At 46.6% G+C, this 9,658-nt stretch overlaps 1 long non-coding RNA gene across 2 annotated transcripts; it reads right to left on the minus strand.

Annotated features, from left to right (window-relative positions):
* Positions 1–1,531: 1,531 nt before the first annotated feature.
* LOC123857878 (uncharacterized) lies at positions 1,532–9,652 on the minus strand. Of its 2 annotated transcripts, XR_010408830.1 has the most exons (4): positions 8,727–9,651; positions 8,505–8,615; positions 7,791–8,176; positions 1,532–5,511 (listed from the first exon to the last, which is right to left on the minus strand). It is a non-coding gene; the product is annotated as an uncharacterized LOC123857878 (long non-coding RNA). The 2 variants fall into 2 exon arrangements; XR_008507575.2 differs by having other exon boundaries at positions 1,534–5,511; positions 7,791–8,615; positions 8,727–9,652.
* Between the last annotated feature and the right edge of the window lie 6 nt (positions 9,653–9,658).

The raw sequence follows: 9,658 nt of genomic DNA on the forward strand, positions 1-9,658 counted from the left end.
CTATCGTGGACACAGAATTAAATTCCTTGCAGGTACAGGACTGCAGTCCCCATTTCTCTGCAGGCTTCGACTGCGGTGACCTTGAGCAGGTCAAGGCCCCCACGTTCCTCCCCTCTCTATTGCAGCACTAGCAGTGCACTCCCCCATACACCAGTTCAGCCTTGGGTCTCCAACCTCTTGCAGCAGGAAAGGCCCTATTCCCTCTCCGGGTTCACCTGATTCGACCAGGCCCGGTGGATAACCTTCTTTATTAAGTCAGCTGAGTGGTAAATTCAGTATGGGAGTGATAGACCGACAAACACTAACTTCCCTGCGTACACAGCTCCTTCCTCTCTCCCTGTTCACAGGTGTCACCCCAGCTCAAGGTTAGGGGGTTACACGGCATGTGGAAACCTTGCGCCAGTTGAGAATTCTACCTTTCACAGACGCCAGTACATTTGCATGATCGGTGAAAATGTCTTAGCCCGTGAAAATACTGTGACCTCCCAAACCTCTGAAAAGGGCTTCAGTGTCCGCAGGGATCCACTGTTCCGGGTGATCTCTAACAGATCTGCGTCTGTTCTGTGAAAGTGACTAGAGGAAGAAAGTTTGTTCTGTTTGATCCATTATGTTTGACCAAGATTGGGCAAATTACATTATCATGTTGGTTATAAAAATTGCTCCCCTTATTAAATATACTCCTTACACTGACTCCGTTTAAGGGAAAAATGCCACAGGACTGTTACAGAATTTTTCATAGTAAAGCATAGTTACTCTTCTTAGACAGGGGGGTGCTGTGCATGACAGGTGTTTTCAGAACCCCTTCTTCAGACTTGCCAAAGCGTGGCATTTACAGATTTCAGTCACCAGCACAATGAAAGATACATCCTAATAGGACATTTAATACTTACATATATTTACACCAATAGGACAAAAGGAACTCTATTTCTTCTGACTGTTCATAAGTAGTGAATGGTCGCTAACCATTACTCCTGGCACACAGGGAGCCAGTCCTTCTGCAGTCAATTGCACTGAAAATTATAGGGAGAGAGGAAGGAGCTATGTAATGGGGAAATTAGTGTTTGTCGGTTTGTAACACACAGCCGAAGATAATTCTTCGGTCTGCACTTCAGTGCCCCTCTTGCCCCCCATGAATCCTGGGCAGAGTAGAGGAGGTGGGAGAAGAGGCCAGAAATGTGATAATGTGGGTATGATTTTCCCCAGTCTCCACTCCCACAAAGAGAACCAGAAACAGACATTAGAGGAGAGCAAAAGTGTGGAGTTCCTTGCAGGTAATACCTGTGTTTCATTATTTAAAAAAAAAAAAAAAAAGACATTATGATTAAATAATTTAAATATTTTGAATTTTCTATCAAATTTTAAATACTATTTATTTGAATCCTGGTGTTTTTCATTTTAAACATAATATTAATGGCAAGAATTATGGGAGGTATGTCAGAGACAGTACCCTAAACCTATTCTCTTTAAAGATGAAAAGAACACCAGTGTTGGGAGAATTTATTTTCTTTAAAGATTTTATTTATTTGAGAGGGAGAGAGAGAGAGAATACGAACAGGGGGTGGAGGGGCAAAGGAAGACAGAGAAGCAGACTCCCCACTGAGTTGGGAGCCCAGATGCGGGACTGGACCCCAGGACTCTGAGATCATGACCTGAGCCAAAGACAGATGCTTAACTGAATGAGCCAGCCAGGCGCCAGGGGAGAATTTTTTTTTTGAAGTATGGATGTTTTTATAGTTCTTGGTAAAAATTGTATTTATTGCGCTTTGGTTTGTATTTGCTTATATACAGGTTTAATTGACAAACATCTTGGTGAAGAAACCATGTGGCAGAGCACTCATGGGCTCTGGAAGCTTCTGCCTGTCACTTCCATTCACATTGTATTAGCCAAGCAAGTCACAGGGTCACATCTAACGGCAGGGGTCAGGTAAGTGCAGCTGGGCCTTGTGCGTGAAAGGAGAGAGAGCAGAAGTTTGAGAGCAGTCCTAAGGACGAGCACACCTTCCAGACGTCTTTCCAGTTAGGAGAGAGTACTGCTTGGGCTACACAGAATCACCTGCCTTGTTTCCTTGTTCCACCGTAGTAGTAATGAGCACGGTTCTCGATAGTGGCTGCCCTTAATGACGAAGAACAGAGCCCCCAGCTGACCCTGACCAGCGTGCAGGGTGAGCAAGCAAACACAGGTCTTCAACAACTGAGCTCTCGGCTTCTTTGTTGCTGTGGCCTAATTGAGCCCCTCCAGACGTACCCACCCTATCTCACACGGAGGCCACTCCACGAATTTACGTGGCCACATGAGTTTTGGTGGCTGTACAGAGTGCTATCTTCCCTACACCAACCAAGTTAAGGGATGATCATTTGTCTGATAAACAAAGGTAGTGCTTTTAATTGTGCCTTTCAGTGTGATCAATTCTGCTAGTGAAACCAGTTTTAAGGTTCTCACCATAAAAAAAATTCCAAACATAGTAATAGGTAGTATTTTCCTCTATGATGCTGATTGTTCTTTTAAATGCTTTGATGCGGCTTTCTTTCCTGTGTGCCTGACCTAGCTTACCTTTATTCGCAGGAAATAGTCTTGTTGAGACTTGTAACTGGATGCCCTGTAATATTATTTTTAAAAATACATAACCACTGATAATAAAGTCCTAAAAGGAAAACTGCTTCATACCATGGCAACTATTAATAAAAATGTCCACATAAACTGTTAGTATGAGTCTTTTATTTTCTATTTCCATTTCTATTTATGTGAAGTGATAGTTGAGTAACATGCAATTAAGCCACAGCTTTCTGCTTCACAGCCCAGCATCTTTTTTTGGATGACTTCTGTGATAAAATAACCCTCTGACATCACAGCCTGTTGCTATGAGAATAGAGCATCAAAAAACTTGGTGGCATCAACTTACTCAAGAGGGTAGCTCAGGACAGGTTTAAAGGAAAAGAGACCAAGTTTTTAACATATCTTTTCACCTTGGCACCTTTAGTCCCTAAAGATACCTAACAAATATGAAATGTGAAATTAAGACCCTTATTCCCTGAAACTAATGGAAGTTACTCCCGTCATGTGTCTCATGTTCTTGCCTGGAACGGGGCCGTGAAGTCAATGAATGCACATTTGGGGCAGTCCTTTATTAGAGAAAGAGGGATTTAAGATCTCCGTGTGATGCAGTCCTTGCCTTCAGGTTCAAATGTGGCTCCTCATGGTCCAGCAACGTGTAAACCAGAAAGATAGCTTATCTGGGCTTCCTGCTGGGGACACCCTGAGAGCTTGCTTTTTTTAAGGCTCAAAGTCTTTTTTTAATCGGGTTGTATGGTTTCTTTAACAATATAATTACCTTAAAAACTTGGCTCTCTGGTATGTGCTTCTAGTTCCTGTATTGTAAATCCCACAGCTCTTTCCCATATATAATTCTCAAGAGTGATTCATCTCTGCTCCCTCATGTACATGCCCCTCTCTCTCAGTGAATGATGGCTATCTGAAAGCTGTCTGAAACAGTAAGTTTGGATGGCAAGGTTAAAAACCCTTAATCTGATCCCTGCAGAAAGGTTGTATCACTTTTTTTGAACTGAGAGACCTTTTAGGGCCTTAAAACTTTTAGGAAAAGTTATTACCTAGACCTAGGGTCTAGGAGCAGTCAGCTTTTCTAACTTTAAAAGGACCTTGATCTGTAGAATTCCTTAGTACCCTCTACCTCTTCCAGAACACCAGCCAGTTCTCATCTGAGCTGCCCTCTTTGTTGTAAGATCTTGCTAAAGGTAGATAACTGTATCCAGCACATATCACTCTGCCTCCATCTACTTCTCAAAGAGTTGGGGTTTCACTAGGCTCATGGTCTACCTTCTACTTCTCACTGGGGACAGTTTTACTAGATATGTTACCAAGGTGCACTAGGGCTCTCCAGCTCGCCAGCCTGCCTATCTGCTTCTTTGCTGTCTGCTGCCTACTTGTTCTGTACAAATTTTGAGTTTCTATATGGCAGCATCCTTCTTCCAAGCACCAACATCTGTATTCACATGGGAGTCCTTGCTCTCATTTGCCAAATATGTCTGGATTTCCCCATTCTTGGCACATAGTTGGACTGAAGTTATTCACTTTTTTTTTTTTTTCCAGATCTAAAAATGTCTTTATTTTTTAGAAAATGGATTCCAGGAAGGTTAAAAAGTACCAGAGGGTACAGGTGCAGAATTGGATGTCGTCACTCAAAGCATTAAGAATATGGCAATATACATACCTGACAAGCATCTCTTAGGTGTTTAAAACAAAAAAATGTAGAAGTCATTCCTATCTAATTTGAGCTTTATAGCATTTCCTAGGTGAGAAAAACAGTTAACATTTGAAAGTCCTGAAAGCTTTTTCCTTGGCTAATTACATGAGATGGTTTGCCTTTGATCAAATTCCTTCCTTTTTAAACATGGATAAAAGCATTACATAGGTCCACAGTTAAACAGACAACACGTTGCAAATTACTTCTGGTATAATGTATTCCAGCAAAGCTTAGAAAAGCAAAGATGTTGAGGGGGCTTTGGACTAAGTTTAATAGTCATCTCCTCTGCTGACAACTTTACACGTTGGACCCAACAATATGGCCTTTGCTGTCTTTGAAGATGGGCATGACCATTTGACTTGCTATCCTCTGAAGCGTAAGAAGTGATATATCACATATGCACAGAAACCGTAAAGGCCAGTGTATAATTTACCATGGTTCTTTTCCAGTGTTGTGGTGACCATGGAGGTGTAAGTCAAGATGGGGGTTTGATCAGCCTAGCTCCCTGAGTAGCTAGCTATGACGAGTATAGTGATCTTGATGGTAGATCATAAACAAGAAATACATTTGTGTTATAAGATAATGAGATTTGGGCGTGGTATGTTACTGTACATTGCCCTGTCCTGACACACACACTCAAGGTATGGCAATTGGCTTAACGTTACAGAACTGTATTTATCCTTCATTTGACAGTTGATTGTGGTATTTGGCAGGCAGTCTTCTATGTGACGGCTCAGGCATCCTCTTCCATGTTGTGGCTTCAGTATTCCCCAGATGACAGCCTTCTCTCCAAAGTTGTTTGAACCTGGCTGATTGAGAGGTCAAGAGCGAAGCCTGGTGCAGGAGACTGCGGTGGCGATTCCCGACTGCCTAAGACGGTGGGAAGACCTCGCTGTGTCTCCGGGATAGGAGAGAATGACTTGTCGTGAGCATGGGGCGCGCCACGATGTGCAGACCTTGAGCTCCACCGGGTGCGTGACTTGCTTCTCAGGTGTGCGCAGTGCCCGCTTCCTGGACGCGTGGTCCCTGTGGCGGCTTGCGCACAGCCTTGTGCTTGGAAGGGTTCAGAGGTCGGCTCTCACGGAGCATTCAGGGCGTTTTGAACAAGGGCCTCCACATTTTCATGTTGCTCTGGGCCCCACAGGTTATGTAGCTGGGCCTGCTTGTGGGCTCTACCCGGAACCTGTGCAGACAGAAGCCTGGGCTACAGATGGAATGTCGAAGAACTCACTGAAGGTTGTCTGAGAATTGCCTGTGGAGAGAAAATATTGTGAAAAAAATTTTTGTGTGCTTTTCTTCTCTGCACATTCTTGCTCATGACCATATATATATAGTCCATGTCATTCTCATTGCCTCAAGGAGAATTAAGGACTATAAAATCGGAAATGCAAAGAACAGTTGATTTGGGTTTTTTACTTTAAAAATATGCTGTGACAGTTGAGGGTCATCTTGGCTAGGAACGGGGTTCCAGAGCTGGAGAAGGCTCAGACTTGGAGGGAGTCTCTGTGAGGCTGGAGATTTGCTTTTCTCTACTGCCCCTTCAAAACTAGGGAAACTCATTCTTCCCTGGATCCTGACTAAAATCTCATTCCAAGCCCATATTGTCGTAGACTGTATTTTTATTTGGCGCCTCTCTCTGCAGGATTATACATTCAGGTCTTGATAAACGCCAGGTGTAGCCACGGGACTTACACACAAGTGGTGTGTGTCACTCCAGAGCAGGACCTTGAACAGCCAGCACAGGATTCCTGTTTTCTGTTCCCTCCACAACGGGAGGCAGTGCCCCAGATGGTGACTACTCCGTGCTGGGGTCCCAAAGTGAACCACAGCCACAGTCGGGCTGCAGGTGATGTGCTCTAGAAGGTAGGACACACGCGCGTTGCCTACTTCTGCACTGCCAGGCCGCTCTCCAACACTAGGGGCATTGTGGGCTTGTGTGGAAGAAAGTCAGGGTCTAGCATCTCATTTCTACTGTTCCCTTAAGAGTTTTCTCTGTTTGGGGCGCCTGTGTGGCTCAGTTGGTTAAGCATCTGCCTTCGGCTCAGGTCATGATCTCAGGGTCCTGGGATCAAGCCCTGCATCGGGCTCCCTGCTCGGCGGGAGGCCTGCTTCTCCCTCTCCCTCTCCCCCTGCTTCTCCCTCTCCCACTCCCCCTGCTTGTGTTCCCTCTCTGTGTCTCTGTCAAATAAATAAATAAAAATCTTAAGAAACACACAAAAACTGTGGTCCTGGGGTGCCTGGGTGGCTCAGTCATTAAGCGTCTGCCTTCGGCTGGGGTCATGGTCCCAGGGTCCTGGGATCGAGCCCCGCATCGGGCTCCCTGCTCCGCGGGAAGCCTGCTTCTCCCTCTCCCACTCCCCCTGCTTGTGTTCCCTCTCTCGCTGTGTCTCTCCCTGTCAAATAAATAAATAAAATCTTAAAAAAAAAAAAAAGTTTTCTCTGTTTTATGTGTATGGAGATATTTCATAAAATGTTGGCCTGCAAGGTTGTTTTGAACATAAATGTATGGAAAGGAGTATTTATGTAGATCCGGGACCAAAATTCTATGTGGCATCCCATAAATCGTTTAATTTTTGTGCTGCTTCTTTTTCTGGCAAGTGCCAATGCCCTATTTTAAAGAGGTGTTAAGAAAAAATAAACTGTGTACAGAATATATAAATTAACACATTTTAAGGGACCATTTTTGGCTGCCTTGATTCAGATGCAATATTTTAAAATATCTTTTTCATCACTTCATCCTATAACCTTCAAAAGATAAGGGATGCGTGTGTAATCAAGATGTTAAGTAGATGGCAGAGCTCTGGCTCAGTCCTTTTGCTTACTGCCCTGTCTGGTATGAATAGACGTCCACTGCTGTGTTAGATGGATATTTAGTTGTTTTTTTCTATATCCTTCTATGTAACATAAATAAAATGGATAAAATGAAGGATAAAGGCAATTATGTCTTACCTAAAGTCATTAGGTGTCTTTGGATTTGAAACCAGAACACATGAGTTTCTGTTTAAGGTAAATACTTCATGGCTCCCCTTCCTTCTCATTAAAATTCCACACAAAAAGAACCAGAGTACTGTGTCATACTTTACTTCTCTATGGTAGGTGCCTTCTTGATGGAAACTAATGTATTGTCCATGTGTTAGCAACAGAAAAGATTAAAACCACCTAACTCGATGCTTATGTACTGCTCGTGGGCAGTGATGCCCCTTCTGTGAGTAACTGGAATGGTCCACGTTGACCATAGAGGTACGGTGGTGACAGTAGGTACTGATCAAAGAAGACAGTGAAGAAAACGGTCTGCATGACCCTGGAAATCATCTCTTTAATATCACTGATAAGCATAGATTATTGGCCCTATTCTGTGTTCCTAAAATTCGCTTAAACGCAAGTGTGCCCCATGTATCCTCCCCCCGACTGTAAGATCCATGAATAAAGGAGTCACGCCTGTTTTCTATATCCCTAAACCCACCACAGTTCCTGGTTTATTTTAAGTGATCATTAAGTATTGTGTGAGTAATAAACTTAATGAGTGAATACCATACGGTCTTCCATTTTCTTCCCCCCAGAGAATTCCATAGACGTAAGTGAGATCCTATCCAGTCAAACGTCCAGGTGTGGTGGGCTCCTCTTCCTTAGGTCTGCAAGAAGCAGTTGTAGTTGTGTAAGAGGAGTTCTTCTTCTTCTTCTTCTTCTTCTTTAAAGAACACTCAATGGAGAAGACAGTCTCTTCAACAAATGGTGCTGGGATAACTGGATATTCACATGGAAAAGAATGAAACTGGACCCTGATCGTACACCACTCAAAAAATTAACTCAGAATTGATTAACGACTTAAACGTAAGACCTGAGGTCATGAAATTCCTAGAGGAAAACAGGAATAAAACTCCTTGACACCGTCTTCATGATGATTTTTGGCTGTAACACTGAAAGCATAAGCAACAAAATAAAAAATAAGTGGGACTACATCACACTAAAGCTTGTGCGTAGCAAAATGAAGTGAAAAGACAATCTATGGAATGGGGATAAAGATTGCAAACCATATGCCTGATAAGGGGTTAATATCCAAAACATATAAAGAACTCACGCAACTCAACAAACAGCATGGAAACAAAAAACCCAATTAAAAAACGGGCAAAGAACTGAAGAGACACTTCTCCAAAGAACATATACAAAAGGCCAGCAGGTACACGAAAAGCTGTTTTGTGTCGCTAAGCATTACGGGCACGCATTATTAAAACCACAGTGAGTTACCACCCCATGTCTGTTAGAAGGGCCTTTGTCACACAGATGAGACGGCAAGTGCATGGATGTCGGCGGGAATGCAGACTGGCGCGGTCGCTCCGGGAAAGGCTAGACGGGATCCTTAAGAAAAGAAAAATGACACTACTGTACGACCCAGCAGCTGCACCTGTGGGAATGCAGGTGACCCTTGAACAACGTGGGCGTTAGAAGCACCGACACCCCCGCGCTTACCTGAAAATCTCTCTGTAACCTCGGACTCCCCAGAGGCATCACTGCCAACAGCCCAACGGCCCGGCCCGTCCCTCGAACGGTCGGCGAACACGGATTGCACAGGTCGCAGGTACGAACACAACCGAGTCAGCTCGAGAAAAGGGCAAGTTACGAAGCAAACCGAAGGGAGCGCACGAGCGCGGCCGCCGAGATCCGCGCGTCAGGGGCCAGACACCGGCTCAGACAGCCCTTCCCCCCGCGGCCCGGACCCGGCAGCGACCCAAACGCCCACCGACCCGTGAGCGGACAACCAGGCTGTGGGCGACGGAGCCGTGTCTATCGCAACGCAACACTGCTCGGCCCCAAACTACGGAGAAACCCTAGCGCTCGGGACAGCGCGGACGGAGCGCGGGGACGCGAGGCTGACGGGACAGCGCGCTGCCGGACGACCGCTCCGCGCGAGCGCCACCGGAAAAGCCACACGCGCGCAAGGCCAGCCGACTGCGGCTCGCGGCACGGACGCGCGCGGCCGCCCGGCACGAAGGCCACGGCACGTCCCGCGCCGGCGAGCGGGCGGGGCCGCCGGAGCCGCGCCCCCGGGGCTGGACGTCGGGACCCCGCGTCGCCGCGCCCCCGCCGCGCAGCCGGGGGCACCTCCGCCGGCAGTGACCTTTAGGGGCAGGCGCGCCGCCCCCGCGGCGGGGGGGGGGGGGTCCTCGCCAGGTCGGCCGCCAGCGGTGCCCCTCACCGGGACGCCGGGAGAGCGACAGCCGGGGCTCCAGGCCGCCCCCGGAGCAAACGCGGCAGGTGCCCCGCGGCTCGCGCTGGGCCGCAGAGGACCAGGGGTGCCCCCCAGCACGAGGGCCGGGGGAGGCTCCGTGAGAAAGGCCGGGGCACCGGGCGACCCACGGCGGCCTTCGCCGGCCCACTCAGTCCCCGCGCAGCGCCGGGCC

Source organism: Mirounga angustirostris, unplaced genomic scaffold (genome assembly GCF_029215605.1).
Source record: "Mirounga angustirostris isolate CCGP_5_RB_7025 unplaced genomic scaffold, mMirAng1.0.hap1 SCAF_32, whole genome shotgun sequence".
Taxonomy (NCBI): Eukaryota; Metazoa; Chordata; class Mammalia; order Carnivora; family Phocidae; genus Mirounga; species Mirounga angustirostris.